At 36.7% G+C, this 18,473-nt stretch overlaps 1 protein-coding gene across 8 annotated transcripts in view; it reads right to left on the bottom strand.

The window, feature by feature from the left end:
• The window catches only part of SEMA3C (semaphorin 3C), a 160,164-nt gene that overhangs the window by 91,743 nt on the left and 49,948 nt on the right, over positions 1 to 18,473 (bottom strand). Inside the window, exon 1 of one of the 8 annotated variants that reach the window (XM_023753784.1) lies at positions 11,101 to 11,120. The exons of the other annotated variants lie outside the window; for them this stretch is intronic. The gene's annotated coding sequence lies outside the window, so the exon portion shown is untranslated. Of the gene's footprint in view, positions 1 to 11,100; positions 11,121 to 18,473 lie in introns of those variants that run through there. 8 annotated transcript variants of the gene reach the window in all.

Genomic DNA, 18,473 nt, shown 5'->3' with positions numbered 1-18,473 from the left:
ATGCCCAGGTTGTGGCTCAATCCCCAGTAGGGGGCGTGCAAAAGGCAGCCAATCAATGATTCTCTCTCATCATTGATGTTTCTATCTCTCTCCCTCTCCCTTCCTCTCTGAAATCAATAAAAATATATTTTAAAAAAAGAAATTAAAGGAGCTGTGAAGAAGGAAGATTAAGTTTTCCTGGAAATAGAGGGGGATCTTAAACAGAAGGAAATGTTTCACCTTATTTCTTTTTTCAACAAATAGTAGTTGAACCACTCTTTTAAACTAAAAATCACAGTAATAAGTGCAAAAAAAAATATTGTAAAAGACAGGATAAGTGTTTAAGTCAAGGACAGCTGCTTTACATCATTCTGTGGGGAAGTGTCATATAAGCTGTGACCTTAGAGATAAATATGAGTTACTAAAAAGATAAGCATTTCTAGGGAGTGGAAAGAGCTTGTGTAGAGGTCTTATGTGGAAGATTCAAGGATGATTAGTTTCGTAGCTGATAAAGAAGAGGATTTGAATGGTCTTTTTAAGCAGAAGTAAGGTATCAACATGACAGAAATGCAAACTTCCTGAATCTCACACAAGCAACATGCAAAGAGGCAAACTCCTTGTACAACAAACCAAAGAGGTTGAATTTTTCTAAAGTTGCTTGAGGTGCCAATAAAAAATTCTGAGAAAGTACATGCAAGTACAAGTTAGTTAGAAAGAATTATGCTAATGAAGCATTCTCAAGGGTGATACTACTTTAATACAATAGTAAGTGAATGAAGTAGAGTAAAATATTTGTATAGCTAAACTATAAGATGTCTGCATAAAAGTAAGTATGAATACACAGAAATCTTGGAAAATTTTCAATTTAACATTCTCCTTCATGTGTTCAATTAGAAGTAAGAGTCTGATAATACTGATGGCTCAACTCAATATTCTGTCAGTTATAGGATTTATAATTACTCTTTAATCAAGAATTAGGCAGTGCAAACTTTCTTTCCAGGTTAGCATGATATAAATATAGTCTCATACTAGATTCTTTCAGAAGACCACCCACAACTTTTAGTAAGATAGACTATTTGGAATTTAACAATCCTGTCCCCCCACCAACCAAAAGTCTTAAACTCTGCTTTCCCTTGATACATTCTTAAACCCATTTCCATTTGCACACAGGGAAAATATAATAAGCTGTATGCCATAAAATCTCATCTCCAAAGAACCAGACTTTATGCACAAAGAAATACAGAGATGTTCCCCTAAAGAGACAGCTATTTTATCTAAACATTATTTAAGTCAACATGACTCATTGTTTAGCCTACTTATTGCATTTGGCTTCAAAACAAAGAAACAAGTTTGGGGAAATGTAGAGGACAGTGGAGACATGTCCATTTTACTTTCAACACATTCATCAGTTGTTCAATGCAGACGCCCCCTTTTGTCCTTTTCTCTTGTATCTCTCTCCCCTGACATCGTGGACAATGCCAGGTCAGTGACTCAGGGCTCAGCTGCTGGAGAGGAGATTTACACAGAGTCGCTGGGAGTGTGCCTCCACATAGCATTAGAGCCACCCTTTGATCCCTTTCAAGAGCAGCACAAAGGCTCCAACCATGTTTTCTGCAGCTTTGAAAAGCCCAGGACTCGTCATATATACAATGGCTTTGAATGTATATGCAAGGCATTTCTCTTCTCTTTATCCTGGTTGGGAAACCATTTGTTTCCAAATTTCACGTGATGGTGTTTTAAGATGGAGTGGCTGCAGCCACGCTCTGTCTTTCAAAAGAGAAGACCAGTGTTTCACTTTTCTGCTCTTGCTCTGGAAACATAATATTTATCATTCCTGCGTGCACTTCAAGGAGAACAGCAGAATATGAACTCAAAGCTTATTTATTTTACAAAATGCTATTGCCTCCATGAGGTTAGCATGTGCCAAGATTGTCTCTAATTTTTCAGGGTAACAGTAAGACCTGCTGGTGGAAATACAGCACACTTAAAAGGGGAAGTGACAAGCTACTAGAAACCAAAGTCTGACCTGAGTATTAATAGCTCCCAGTTGCCTTTTTAACGTGGAAGGAAGTTTCATTCCACTGATGTATAGCCATTTTTAATCCCTGAATCTCAAAAAGCAGAACATATTTTATTAGGCAAAATGACAGATGTAGATAGTTGGGACGGTGTTATTTGAGGATTTCGTGTTACACAATTCAAGTGACTTCACAAGATTAAGCCAAACAAGCCACTTTATGCCCTAAAACCAAAAGAGTGGATAACAGCTTTCTAGTTAGGCGTTAGCTTTTCACTTCTCTTCATCAAAGAGACATGGAAATTGTACTTCTCTAATTTTAAAACTTTGCAAGCTTTCTACTCATAATAATAAATATAAAAATAGCCAAGATTGTCTATTAATAGCCAAATAAAAATAAATTTAAGTTAGTACAATTAAAGCCCCCAAATAATTTTAACCTAAGGCATACAGATAATTAAAATGAAACTTTGTTGTTGTTTTTTAACCTAATGGATTTTTGTGGAAGAAAGGCTGTTGTTTGCAGACAGAGATTTATGCTCAAATCTGGGCATTACCTCTAACTAGCTATGTGGCTTTAGGCAAGTTACTTAAATTATGAGTGCCAAAGAGCCCCTTCTTGAATGATGGAAATAATAATACCTTCCTCATGGCACAATTATGTGAATGAAAGAGAAAATACTTGTGTAACACCTGGAGAATAGTAGCTATCACTCATAATTGTTAGTCTTCATGCCAAGACAGGAGTTTTGTTTTAAACAGGATATCTGTGCACTGTCATAGCTTTAGGGCGCTACTCTAGCTAATCCTGCTAATAAAGTCGGCTGAAATAATGTCTAATTTGCATTGAAATGCAACCTGTGTACCAATAAAAAGTTACAATGTTTTAAAATACTAGCAAACATTATTTTTTAATTCAAACACAAAAGTAAATATTGCTTTAAAACTGCAACTGTCCTTAATCTTTATCCAGTCTACCTTTCTTAAATTACTACTTATACTTCTCAATAGTTATTAAGAATATACGGTACCTATCAATTTACTAAGATAAATAGTAAATTGATCTCCACATCAATCCTATTAACTAAATCCTATTGTTTCCTGCTTTAAGAATAGGAGAAAACTGCAGATGGATCTTGGGTAACTTGCCCAAGTTTTGAATGTAAATCTAGGTGATCCAAAGTCCATGCCCTCAAGCCCTTTGTGGAGCAAGAGAATACGTTCAGCTGCAGGACTTGGTCTCCTTCACTTTTTCCTGAGTATAACAGTGGTTTTAAAATTTTAACACACATAAGAATTGTGAATTTCTTAGTAAAAATAAAAGTTTCTAGGAATAAAAATAGCTCCATCCAGAGACACTTACTCAAAGGGTCTTCTCAAATCTCTCTATTGAATATCAAACTTGTTACAGTACCAGGGCGGTTGTCAAAGAGATTAACCTACATTGCCTCCTATTGACTATTCAGATCTCAACTCGCATCTGTCCAGGAGGATATCCTTGTCCACCTTTTCTTATAAAGCTCCTCCCATATTATTCTCTATGTCATCACCCTATTTTATTATAAAGGCATTAACATTATTTCTGGCTTTAAGGCTCAAACTTATTTAAAATATTAAATATTATGCTGTTTGGGATAGAACTAATATCAATGTGCGATTAGTAGGCTGTTTTATGGTATATAGACATTAATGTGTTACTTTTGACAATGATTTTTATTTAGAAACATCAGACAAAAAAGTCAAGATCCTACAAAAGATTAACTTGATTTTATTTAGAAAGTTTGGTGAAGATTATATAGGTTTTTGTCTAATTCTTCTTTTGCTACAAAGAATTTAGAGAGTCTCAAAACGCTTGAGATGGAAACAAGGAAGAGGGACTGAAGCCCTATAACAGCTGTGCCACCTGCGTAGAAACGCTTCCTCCCCAGTGTTTGGTACAGGTGGTCCCTAACTCGTATCTGAATATGATCCAAAAATTCATGAGCAAGTCAATGATTTGAGGTTCAAAACATACTTTTCCTTTACAAAAACCTAACAATATAAATTGTACTGAGACCCAACAGTTCTCCCTGCGAAAGCCTACCTGTTTATCATGTTAATGTTACTAATGATAACGAATCAAATGTTTATCCAATATTTTTAAATTTTACAAAAGTTATCATTTATCTTCATTATAGTCCTACTAGGTCTGTAGTGGTTCACAGTGTGGGGCTGGGGCCTGAATGCCATTTACTCCTTGTGTTATCTGGCAGTGGTACTTAATCCTTTGGAGCCTTGGTTTACTAATCTAAAAATGGAGATAGTACCTTCTATCTCATGGGCTTGTTCTTAGGTAAACTAAGTTAATAAGTAAAAGCAGAGTAGTTATAGGCATTACATATTGCTTAGAATATATTAGCTGTTGACATTATTCCTGTTTTCAAAAAATAATAGTGGCCTTAGCCAGCTTGGCTCAGTGGTTAGAGCGACAGCCTGCGGACTGAAGGATTACGGGTTTGATTCCAGTCAAGGGCATATGCCTGGGTTGCCAGCTTGATCCCCAGTAGGGGGTGTGCAGGAGGCATCCGATCAATGATTCTCTCATCATTAATGTTTCTATCTCTCTCTCCCTCTCCCTTCCTCTCTGAAATCAATAAAAATAGATTTTTAAAAAATAATAGAAATATTCCTCAAAGAGGTCAGAAATCTTTCGCAAAGTCATATAATTAAAAATTACCAATGGGAGGAAACTGAAATTAAGTCTTTCTGGCTCTAGAACCACTGTCCTTTCCAAGATATCATACCATCTTTCTAGATTGTCAGGGACTCACCCAACCATCAGCGGACCATCTGCTGAAGAAATGCATGCTTGTGCTTATGTAGTACATTGCTGAAGTGATGTTAAACAAATAAAACATAGTCTCCATCAAACTAGCCCTCTAAATCTCTGCACCTGGTTTGTGAAAACATATTTCTCTTTGTCGGAGAGTTTCATCCCCTCTCTGCTTGAATTTAAAAGAACTTTCCAAGTGAATTTAAAAACTCAAAATGTAAAACAAATCAGTGAGGAACTGCTCTTGTGGAGTCTCCAATAGGAGCTCCCAAATCCTGTCTGAACAACTTCTCTCCCTTCACTGTTTACAAAGTGCAGCCATACCCCTCTGCTTTGTGTTCCATCTGTAAGAGATTCCTGCATCTCCCTGTTCCCTCACAGAAACAGAAAACTATTGTGAGGCATCAACTGTAAGGAACTTTGAAAATGGGAGACAAAAGCTAATCATTTATGAAGATACTAGAAATTTGACTGCATCCTCTGTGGCATCTTTAGATCTTTTTCAACATGTATTTCCCAGGTACATCTTAGCTGGACATCACTAATCCAATGGCTGTCGAGAATACCATAAAAATTAAAAAAAATAAAAGCATGACTTTTAAAAATCTATAGTCTTGCCCCAAGTGATTTGGCTCAGTGGATAGAGCATCAGTCTGCGGACCAAAGGTCCCGGGTTCGATTCTGGTCAAGGGGTATGTATCTTGGTTGCAGGCTCCTTCCAGCCTGGGCCTTGGTTGGTGCTGGTGCAGGAGGCAACCAATTGATGTGTTTCTCTGACATCAATGTTTCTCTCTGTCTTCCCCTCTCTCATCCACTCTCCCCAAAAATCAATGGAAAAATACCCTCAGTTATGGATTAACAACAACGAAGATATGGTATGTTCATGGTAATATAATACAAGACAGTATAAGATAACTGCTCTTCAAGAGAAGCACGGAATGGCATTGGCATCCATCATCTAACTTATAAAACAGGAAAGCATTCTCAATTCCGCCCTCAGAGCCAATCAATCAGTTGTGGAGTCTTGTTGCTTTACCTCTAAAATGTCTCTCAAATATGTCATTTCTTCTGCATCCAAATTATTGCTCTTTTATTCTTGACACTTGTCATCTCTGACTGGATAACTGCATGAGAGAGATAACTGCTCTTCCTGCCTTCAGCCTTATCCTCTGTTCAAACAGTTATGGAATGTTGAATAAACATGGGCTCGAGGGGGCAGTCTGTGTGCTGGGTGCCAGGGATGCAAAGATGCTGATCCTACCCTGCAAGTCAAGTGGAATTCTCTCATCAGCTTCACGCTTCTACCTGAGGCAACCACCATCCAAAAGCTCAGCATGGTCATGTCTCTTACACACAGGATGTGTGGCACACTTTCAATCTATGCGGTGAATTCCTATTTGCTACACTGATAGTTCTGTGCTTGTTAGAAGCCATGGGGCACTTTACAAATGAACAAATGTTATGGCCTTTCTTTTTTTCAAAAATTTTATTTACGATCATAATCTTAAAATGCTTATGCAACTTCAGGGTGTCACTGATACTCTAGGATTCATGCAAGTATCCCTCTATATTCGATGAGCAGGGTTCATGCACTCAGGTTATAAACGTCTCAACTAAAGGGAAAATTCCATGCCTACAGGTATGCCAAGCCATGCCATTCATGGTATGGCCTTACTTGCCTCCTCAGCCCCAACACCTGGTGTTTCCACCTTTATCTTTATGCCCCTGTGGTACAGATACCTGTAATGTCTAAAAAAATCTTAGTACCTCATACTTCCCAGCTGTAGTCATACTAGCCATGGCCTTACCTGCCTTGCTAACTTTTACACGTTTGTTTTGTTTTCTAATTTTTGTTGTTCTTTTTAGTCCTCATCCGAAGATATTTTTCCATTGATTTTTAGCGAGAGAGTGGAAAGGAAAGGAGAGAAAAGGAGGAAAGGAGGGAGGGAGGGACATCGATGTGAGAGAGACACATTGTTTGGTTGCCTCCTGCACATGCCCCACCTGGAGCTGGGGATCAAACCTGCAACCCTTTGGTGAACGGGCCAACACTAGCCACTGAGAAACACTGGCCAGGGCCTTTTCCATGTTTTTAATGCTTAACCAATGCTAAACTTTTTGTAATGACCTTCCCAATTTTCAGTTTCTCCTGTGAGAAATGAGAATAAGGACTTACCTTTATTAATTTACTTGCACTAAGATGTGTTTTAATTATATATATGTAATCTTTGCACTATTTATATATATTTATAAATATATATATATTTATGTTTCTTAATTATATTCCTTTAAAAATATATTTTTCATTTTAGAAATGTCCAGAATACTTTAGAGGGTCTGGAAGATTGTACCTGTTCAATGAAAATTGTTTAAGTTGATGGATAAAGTCTACAATTTTCAACCCACCTGGGGAAAGAGAAAGGGAGAACAGAAGAGACTTGTTTTTTCCTTTTCCAAAAGAAGTAAGAGCAAATTCACTTGGCATTCTCATTGTGCTTGTGGAGCATTTAGGACAATGAACAGTGTAATTAGTCAGGAAGACTTCCAATACTGAGCAATCTATACATAGCTTACTGAGGCGGCAGGCATGAGAGCCACTGTGCTTACAAACAGCAAGGTGGCATTGTGGAAAGCATTAACTAGACAGAGAGTCAGTAGCAGAAATATAACAACAATCTTATTCTTGTAACCAGCTTTTTACTCTTGGGCATATAGTCTCACTTAGCCTCCATTTTTACATCTGTAAGTAAAAGGTTTGAACTAAATAAGATCCTTTCTAATACTGTTTTTTTCCAACTTTAAACTTTTATAAAACACCCTTTACCCCTACCTCAAATAAACTGAATTCTTCAAATTTCATCTATACTACGTTCTTTCTTCTTTCCTGATATTATTTCCATTGATTGACAATGCAGCTAATCCTCGTGTCTATGAAGTTGTTATATAATTTCTGGACAATGGTTAAGCATATGTATCTAACTAAATTTCCACTTGTATGTCCCTAGTTTACTCTGAATTGATACTCAGAATAAAAATTAACACAAATAACTAAAATTTTGGGGGAGGAGGGAAACAAAAACTGTTTCAAGCAACATTTTCTTTTGAGTTTAGACTAGAACCATGCCCCCATTCTAGTGTCATAACAATGTGGAGCTGTAATTTATGAGATTAGGACAGTCATGCAGTCTCTTGATTAAAATCTTTCACCTATAAAAAAAATGCAAGAGTAAATAGCTCCCTTTCCTTTCTATCACACACTGGTGTGTTAAATTAAGCAATTAAAATTATTATTTATTAGATAACTTTACCACCTTCATGTCTCCATACCTGGACAAAGAATGGCAGTCAAGGTCAGGTCATGGAGCACTGCCAAATATTTCTCTTCTTAATAAATTTAGGGGCAGGGGGAGATAGTCTCCTTTAGGTAAGTTTAAAACAACTTCTTAGTCCCATAGTTTTTGATGTTTTTATCCTTCAAAGAATTTCTACCCTTCCCATTCCTCTATTAAGAATATTTAGAAAACATAGGTAAAATAATCCAAGTCCAAAACTTGCTTCAAATCCAACATTCTTTCTCATCACCCTCACCTTTATCTTAATATAGTATTTATTTCTCATGTATAACTTATGCAGCCTATGCATTTTATAGAAAGTAGTCATTTTCATTCCATGTTTTTTTTTTCATTTTTAACCCATGATATGTCCACTTATGATCTTTTGTTGTAGAATCTAGATGAAGGAATTCTGTCTTTTTCTACTCTGGAATTCCCCCCCCTCTTTTTTTTAAAAACATGTTTTTTATTTATTTCAGAGAGGAAAGGAGAGGAAGAGACAGATAGAAACATCAATGATGCCTCCTGCACACTCCACACTGGGGATTGAATCTACAACCAGGATATATGCCTTGACCGGAAATCGAACTGTGACCTCCTGGTTCATAGGTCAACGCTCAACCATTAAGCCATGTCAGCCAGGCAGGAATCCCTCTCTTTTACATGGGAGATGATGAGATCACTCATAATCCCACTTCAGCACCCTTCCCCTTATCATGTTTCACAGCTCGTTTCTTAACATAAGCGATTTTACTGCCTCTTTAATCCAGCTGTTGAATGTCATGCAAAATATAATTTTGCAGCTAAGTTTCTAAATTTAGCCTTAAGTATGTCTACCTAATTCCACCATGAGTGGATAATTGCTTAATCTTCTGCATTTACTGCTCTGAATACAAAATAATATAAGATGATTTAGCCTTCATTTTATATAATTTATAAACAACTTTTCCACCTAGAGTTTAAAACCAGAGGAGAAATAACAAGACTAAGTTTTAGCAATGGTGGCAATTAAAGAACTTTTGAAGCCTTTGCTGAATAGATACATAAAAAGAAAAAATTAACATTGCTGACAGAGCACTTTTCCCTGATTTTAAGACCATAATGTACATTTTTCAAAGTAATAGACTGTGTTAGTTATGGTCTCTACTTCATGTATAATAAAAATTCATATGCATAAAAATACATTTTATCAAAGTGGGGTGCTATTGAATATAGTACTTTTTTCATAACAGTTTTATACAGAAAAAGAAAACAAACACTATTGGTGAGGGTACAGAGTAACAGACACTCAATCTCAATTGGTACAAATATAAACTTGTATTTTGTTTCTGGGAGGCTTATCTATTATAGATTGAAAAACTATACAACAAACCCCATAGAGAATGATACAGGAGATTATTTTTATGGCCTCTGGGCAAGTAAAGTTTTCTTAAAGTGGGGAAAAATATAAACCATAAAGAAGAGAATAATGAATTGGGATACATTAAAATTTGGAATTTTTACTTATACATCACCAATTGTGTGAAAAAGCAAGCCAAGTAATGGGAGAGTTGTAAACTCATATAATCTATATGAGGTTGATATCCAGAATGTATAAAAAACTCCTAGAAATCAGTCAGAAAAATGTAAAATAAAATAAAAATGGCAGTATCTTAAAATAATTGTCCTAGAAGACATCCATATAACCAACAAACAGTTGAAAAAGTGTTAAAAATCATTAGGAATGGGGAGACTACAAATTAAAACTAAAATGAGATGCCACCAGACTGCCTAAATTTGTTTGTTTTAATAAAAATTTTAAAAAGATGGTTATTTACAATATTAGGCAAGGATATAGAGCAACTGGAATTTTCATATACTGCTATAAATATATTTGTATAACCACTTTAGAAAATAATTTGGCTTTTATCTACTTATTTTGAACATATGCATGTTATATTACCCAGCAACTCAATTTCTAGGTACATACAAAAATATATATACAAGAATAGTCATAGAAGCTTTATTCATTGTAGCCCCAAACTGGGGATCACACATATGTCTATCAACAAGAGAATGGGTAAACACATTATGGTATTTTCCTACAATGCCTACTACTCGGCAATTAAAAAGAATAAACTACTTCTATTTATAGCAATGCCAATGAATCTCTCAAACAAAATATTAAGCAATATAAGTCAGAAAAAATAAAATATACTATACAATTGCATTTATATAAAGTTCAAAATCAGGCAAAATTAATCTATTGTGTTAGAAGCCAGGACACTGGTTATATTCAAGGAGAATAGAGAGGACAGTCATTGAGAGGGGCAAAGGGGCTACACATATATTTTTAACCTGGATGAAAATATGGCCTCTTTGTGCTAACTCATGTGAGACTCATTCATACAGAAGATGTTTGCACTTTTTTTGTATCTATGTCTGATGTGTTGAAAATTGTATTTTTAAGAAGGGGTACTTACATCTATATATGTGTAGTTTCTGAATCGGAGTGTGTTAGCTTCCTTGTAGCTATAACAAATTACTACAAGGTTTGTGGCTTAAACACAACAGAAAGTTATTCTCTCACAGATTTGGAAGCCAGAAGTCCAAAATCAGTATCACTGGGCTGAAACTGAGGTGCTGACAGGACCACACTCCCTCTGGATGTTCTAGAGAGAATGTGTTGTTTGCCTCCTCCTCGGGGGCTATTAACATTCCTTGGCTTAAAACCACCTCACTCCAGTCTATCTCTCTATGGTCATATTGCCTTCTCTTGCTCTTCTGTGTCAGAATTTTCTGTCTATCCTATAAGCAACTTGTGATTGCATTTAGAGCTCACCTGGATAACACAGGAGAATCTCCTGATCTCAAGAGCTTAAATTTATTCATATAAGTGAAGTCAATTTTGGCATAAAAAGTAACATTCATGAGTTCTAGGGATTAGGATGTAGATGTCTAGGAGCCATTATTCAACCTACCATACACAGTGTCATTAACAGTAATCACTCTGAGTTCAGAAAGGAGAACAATAGCTGAGCACCAGAGTCAGCTGAGAAGCCTCATGGAGCAAAAGTTTCGGGAAAACTGCATTTATAGGTAATGGCATCGGCACATGTAGAGAAGAACAGGCAGTCATAGTCCAAGATGGCCACAAAGGATGCCAAGCAATAAAGAAGAAAAAAATTTAACAGAATTCACTACTAGTACACACAAATTGAACTGTACCTAAAATATGGTACATGTTCATGAAAAGAGAGTAATTAATTTTAGCTGTACTTACTGACTAGCTTAAATTATACCAGTAAAAATATTAATTTTAATATGATAAAAACATGATTAAAAGGTGAAAATTATTAACAATAATTAGCAATACTCATGCTGCTGATGCAAACAGACTGGCAGAGTGTTGCGGGAGATGAAGCACTAAAGCAAGACTCAGACACAATTTGCTGGAAGCAGAAGAACCCTTCATTCTATTTCCCAGCTGGGTCTCTGGGAACAATTCCTGTAGAGTCTAGATACTCTGGTAAGCCTGTGCCTCCCACTATTGCTGCATTATTGTAACACTTGCAGCTTAATCCCTGACCTTACCAAGGTCACCGGTTTGAAATGCATGTCTATCCCCTTGGAGCAGTTGCTAGTGTCACTTGTTATTCACCAATCTCTTCAAAAGAAAAGGAGATTCTGTTTTGACATTCTTTCAAAGAAAAGAAAATAATTTCATTGCCACAATTTCCATAATAAAAACTCAGATTGTCAAATAAAAATGATTTTGCTCTAACAGAGTATGATTATAAATTAGACATCAAAATGATCCTGAAACATAGGGTTACATGTTTTAAGTGAGATTATTGATAAAAAATATATATATTCTTTTAATTCTGAAAAGTCATATGCTCTCCCAAAAAAGTTATCAAAGAAAATGACAGAAAGCCTTCCCAAGGGTTCCCATCTGTCCTTCTGTGCTTGAAGTGAACTGTAGAGTGGATTCTACATGAACTTGCATGAGAAGGAGCTGATGAATTGACATGGTGAGCTTAGACTCACTGCTCCTTTAACTGATCATATTTTCAAACAATCTTCCCATGCCACCCACTTAGGGGGGCTATTAAATGAACATCTCAGGTTCCTCCCATTAGAAAGGTCACAGCCTTCAACTGGAGTGAGTACTAATGTCCCACTGCGGGGCCCGAAAGGAACCTCTTAGTTGTTAGATCGTGGGTGATACTAAGCTCCTTGGATAGGTTTGAGGTGACTAAGGTGAAAAAGAGTTTAAATTAATATTTTAATTTCAATATAGGTGGACTGATGCTTATCAGTGAATATTCATTATATTCACTGGTGGTCATCTGTGCTCTTTATAGTTTTATGGAGAGGATGTTTACCCAACAATTAAACCCAGTTACATTATGGCTAATACATAACCTATTATTTGCCAAAAATAATATCTGCTTGGAAGACCAAGACTAACATCCACATGTGTTTTCTACCAACATTATTTTCTATTTTTGCATTTTCTCATTCTAGTGGTTTGAAGTTTTTGAAATGTGGACCCTCTGATAGAACAACATTGTTGACATTTAGATATAGGACAAGACACAACCAGATTTTTGAAAACACATTTTGAGTGCATTCAGGATGCCCATGCTATCCCACTGTCCATTGGGTTACTGCACAGGGCATGTTTTTTAGACTTTTCTGTCAATTCTGTTTCTTTAATTGGAACGATTATAGATAAGAAATATAATAATCTTATATTTGTAAGTAACATTTCTTTATATAATTATGGATCAGTTTATCTAATCTTCATAATAGTCATATTAGAAAGGAGACTCTGTAATTTATTACCTAAAATGGCCCATTTTTGAGTGTGAAAAAGGGAGCTAGTAATAGTTACTTCAGAACAACTGGCATAAATGGGGACTGTCCTTGGCAAACTCAGATGGACGGCTACCATACATAGGAGAGTTATTTTTATCTTTATACAGTTGAGAAAACTGTGGCAGAGATGTTTAAATAACATGCCCACATTCGCAGCATCTACTAAGTGGCAGAATCAGGCCTGGCTCCCTGGAGAGTCTGACTCCAGAGTCTTTGATCTTAATCACAGGCCTGGATGACTATGGTAGAATCAACAGGATGAAAACTCAAGGGACCCGAGAGCTCCAAGAGGAGGTTATAATGCTGACAGTTTACCTTCTTTGAAACATGCAGTGGCGGCGGCGCCGTTTGAGCTGGGGAGATAACTCCTCCTCCCACCCCACGTTTACATGTCATTTCACCATGAAGCTCTTTTAAAAAATAAACTTTTCTCAATCACACATGTTATGTTGTAACTAGACTTGGCACATATTTAGCCGTCTCGTTATCATGTATTTATATAAAAGATAAGCTTTTATGATGTTATTTCTTGCTTCTTAAACAGGGGTTGTGTGTGAGGAGATATTTTGATTCAATGTAGTCAGATAACACAGTTAATAATAGTCTTACATAAATTAGCAAAGGAATTTTAATTAAGTACTGTTTATCAATTTTTAGAGTTTAAAAATCGTTATTATTTCTTGAAGGGCTCTCTATGAATATGCAGCTGAAAACTCACTGTTCTTCCAATTTCATGAAGGTGTCAGGATAACAATGGATTTGACAGGTAATCTGCACTTTAAAGATTCCCCCTTTAAGGCTGCAACTCTGGACATTTGCTGTTTTCTGTCCATTTAGAAGCATGTCTACTTTTTAAAAAATATATTTTTATTGATTTCAGAAAAAGGAAGAGAGACAGAGAGAGAGAGAGAGAGAGATAGAAACTCAAGGGTGAGAGAGAAGCATGGACTGGGTGCCTCCTGCACGCTCCACACTGGGGACCAAGCCCGCAGCCTGGCCATGTGCCCTGCTCAGGAATAGAACCGCGATCCCCTGGTTCATAGGTCAATGCTCAACCACTGAGGCCATGCCAGTTGGGTATGTCTACTTCTGATACGTAATAACGCACCCACACTCAAACAAAAAGGTAGCATGAATAGGAATTAACCGTAAACTAACAAAACTGTCATCTGGAAAGAACAGGATTAGCAAGAGCAGGGGGAGGGTGGCACCGCCATGCTGCCCTGCTTTCAAAGTAACAGTGCCACCCCCACCAGGGATTTTCCAAGAACACAAAACGCTGCAATGGTGCGAAAAACTAGGTCAGGAAAGGAAATCATGCTGATACAAACTATGTACTTCAGGCTTAGAGTTTAAGGATTAATAACCAAAGAAGCACTGTGGATATAAATTATTTTCTGGGGAAAAGTGTTATAAATAGTGTCTCATTATCTTACTGACACTTGTGTTACTGGGGAGAACTCATTCACTGACTCATTCATCTGTACTGCTGAAGGAGCTAGAACTGAAAACGGACCAGATGATTTATGTGGGCTCATGGTCCTTAATGGAAAGAATAAGAGAATACTCTGCCCTGCCAAGGCATCAAGTGTAGCAGAAATTCAAGGTGTTAGTAACCTAAATGGTCACTCCATTTGCCTCCCCTATATTTTGGAATGAAAATTACAGCCCTTGAGATTGAGCTTGAAGCAAAAATCAACATTAGCCCCATCCTCCCCTTCCTCTCCTCTTCCTCCCTCTTATTTCATTCTAACAACCACATGCCACTGGGTAATGGGTCAGGAGAAGGAGTCACTGAGGCCCTAACCTCACAACTGTTATCGTCAATATATGTTAAAAAAGAAAAGAAAGAAAAAAGTCTCTCTTCACCTCCATCTATGCCTTTCATTAAATTAATTCCTGGATTTAATCAATTTTTTTCTTGTTGTCTTCTTACATATGTATATGTTTTCCTTGAATCAGAGTCAAATTTCTGACTTCCAAGAATACATAAATGCTTCAAATGGTGCAAGCTTTAATGTCAGTGAAATGGGGGTGTGGGAGGGGCGGTCCTTTATGGAATGAGATTCGAATTTTCAGGACATGCTTTTGTGTCATATTTTTAAAACCAATAAATTACTCAATAAAATAAAAATCTCATAAATGTTCAGAAGTTAAAAGAAAGGGAAGGAAAAGGCATGAAACATCAAAACAAGAGAGATGGAGGGAGAGAAGGAGGGAGGGAGGGAGGGAGGGAGGAAGAGAGAGAGAGAAATAGCTAAATGTCAAGATTCATAGCTAAAACAGCCAGGACATATCAGAATTGCTTATCACTAGATAAAATATTTGTTTATGGTATATAAAATTTTGGTTTAAAAGATATGTGAAAATAAAAAAAACCTGATTGATACAAAGGGTTGTCTCTCCATCTAAGAATATGTCATAAAAAATAAAATCATGTATTAAGAGAATTTAAATATATCAAAAATATATTTGATAGATGGCCAGTTCTTGCTTTTCTCTAGACCCATGACCACTTGACAGTAACATAGAGGAAAATATTTTAATCAGATCAGTTACAGCTAAGAGTTAGCATGAAAAACATGTGTACAGGAACTAAAAATTATTTGCTAACTAAGCAAATAGGATTTTTACCAGCACAAACATTTTTACCAGCTAAATGTCACCAGTGTCTTAGTTGCATGTCTCTTTTCATCTTTTTTCTCTTTCATCTTTGTTAATAGCTTATTATTAAGTTTGATGTTTCTAAATATGACCAAAGATATTCTATATTCACAAAGCAGGAAAACGACTCAAACAGCTGGATAATTTTTCCTTCTCCTCTAACACTTTTGTAACATGCAGATATTGAACTCTGATATGTGGACTTTTGTTGTGTTACCTAAGAGGTTGCTTTAATTTCACCTTACTTTTTAATACATCTAAAGGACTCAAACACAAAGTACTGATACATTAAAAATACTTTAGGCATTTGTTATCCTAGCTGGTGTAAGTTCCCAAATCTCTCTGTATATGAGAAAGGCTTTCAGGTGAGTCTTACAAGATTATGTATCCTGGACCCCACAATTTCTTTGGGTGGGGCTCAAGATGTATACTTTAAATAAGTCTTCCAGACAATACTGAAGCTCAAGCAGGTTTGAGACCCAGTGATCTATACCCTGAGGAGCAAAGAGTATTTGCCTGTAGGACTCCACCTTGTTTAATTGCCCAACACTGGACCTCAGAAGAAAATGTTCAGTTATAGATGTACAGATATATCCTATGCCAAAAAACCTCTATGAACACTGTACGGCAAACTAGAGCAACTATCTTAAGATAGTTGGAGATTAGAGCTTTATGTTGTGAATTCATAATACCATGGGATTTTGAGGAAAGAATTCCAGTCCCCATTTTCACAGACAAGGAAAACATTAAATAAAATAAATCATGGCAAAAATATTTATATTTACAAATCACACATACTGAGAGTGCATAAAATGAATAGAAAATTTAAAAAAATGCTTGAGATAAATAGAAAAAAGAAGGCTCAATTATATCAGGTTGAGCTGTCCAAGTTCATGAAGCTGCTAAGTGTTGATCAGAGACCATCCCTTTTACATCCTCTCACACAGCTCTGGATTGTTTAATTAGATCAAATGCATTCTAGCCCAGGCTGGGCCCAGTTTTAAATAGAGCAAGTATGAGTTAGAGGTAACTCTCCATTGCCTTTTTCCATTTATTTTAGGAGCCTTAGTTTGGGGAGGAAACAAATCTTTCCACTCCAACTTGGACTTAAACATAACTGAACCCTACACCTGCAGAACTGAATGGTTATCTGCACAGGATGAAGTTTGGACTCCTTACTTAGAGCTACATTATTTGTCCCCTTCACCAGGCATATAGACTAGTGCTCAGACTTTAAAAGAAATTTTGACTGTTCAGGCTTTTTTCTCTTTTCATTTTTCATCATTTGAAATTTCTGCCTAAAAGTCCCTCATGAAACAGGCATGAGAAACTGTTTATTTCTCCAAGAGAAATAAACAGTGGTGAAAACTCAAGAAAATTCCCCATTTTTTTTTGTATGTGAAAGGGAGAATATTTATTTTAACTATATAGAGGAAGCATTATAACGGTTTCCACATACTCATTTAGATACTTTTTCCCCCTTTAACCACAGGAATCATGTCCTTTGCTGCTTCTAACAAGTATATTGCTAAGTCATGGTATGCCTGGCTTAGAGTTTTGGGTTGTTTTGGAAAAACACCCAGCATACTCCCAGGAAGGACACCTGATCTTCTGCTCTATGAGTTCCCAGTTAATCCTAGAGATTTACATCAAGCCTCCGTTGGGTTCAGTAAGCTCACACATGCTTAAAGGGCCTAAGTCAGGGTACCAACTAGTCCTCTCAATCATGGCTAAATGACTGCATGAACTCAATCTCGTATGTTGAAAACAAAGAAGCGGGAGGGAGATTTAAATCTGATTTACAGTTGATATGATTTTAGGTGTGTGTGTGTGTTTTCCATCTTAACAATTATACAGGGGCACACGTTTTGAAACTCAACACCCTACTATTGCCACAGTATGTTGACAGTCTCTTGGTTCCACTGGCTGGTAAACTCCTCTCTGAGACGAGGCATGAGGCCTTATTTGGTGATGAGAGCTTGGCTTCCAGCTCAGTGGCTGGTACAGAAAATGATTCTGAACTAAAACTTCGAAATCTTCAACACCTGTCACATATGTTGTGCTTTAGGAGTTCTTTTGTAATCTGTCAAACTATTTTTTAAATAATCTGCTTTCAAGAATGGCTCATCGATTTGAGCTACAAACTCATTTAAATTTGAGAAACAACATTTTAATGAAGAGGTAGAAAATATAAAAGTCTGCGTATATAACACCTACTAGCTTTTATCCAAATAAGCCTGGCTTCCTATGAAATAATCTGGTGGTTAAATGTATGCCTAGCAAAGGCATATAGACTAGTGCTTTTATGCCACATTCCATTCAGCAATAATACTATTTCCCAGGAGAAATTAATTAATGTGTACTTCTTACTAAATAAAGTTAAAATTAGGACTATGGTCCAGCAACTTAAGTTTATAATAATAAGTTTTTAAAAAGATTATGAGCCCAGCCAGCATGGCTGTGCTTGAGTGTCTGCCTAAAAACCAGGAGGTCATGGTTCAATTCTCAGTCAGGGTACATGCCTGGGTTGCAGGCTCCATCTCCAGTGTGATGTTTCTATCTCCCTCTCTCCCTCTCCCTTTCTCTCTAAAATCAATAAAAATAATAAATGAAAATCTTAAAAAAAGATTATGAATCTTTCCTGACAGTCAACTATTTTCTGCTTTCTTCATTAAGATTTTGGGACTGTGCCGAACCGGTTTGGCTCAGTGGATAGAGCGTCGGCCTGCGGACTGAAGGGTCCCAGGTTCGATTCCGGTCAAGGGCATGTACCTTGGTTTCGGGCACATCCCCAGTGGGGGGCGTG

Source organism: Myotis lucifugus, unplaced genomic scaffold (genome assembly GCF_000147115.1).
Source record: "Myotis lucifugus unplaced genomic scaffold, Myoluc2.0 scaffold_51, whole genome shotgun sequence".
Classification (NCBI taxonomy): domain Eukaryota; kingdom Metazoa; phylum Chordata; class Mammalia; order Chiroptera; family Vespertilionidae; genus Myotis; species Myotis lucifugus.
This window is presented reverse-complemented; position numbering and strand designations above follow the sequence as displayed.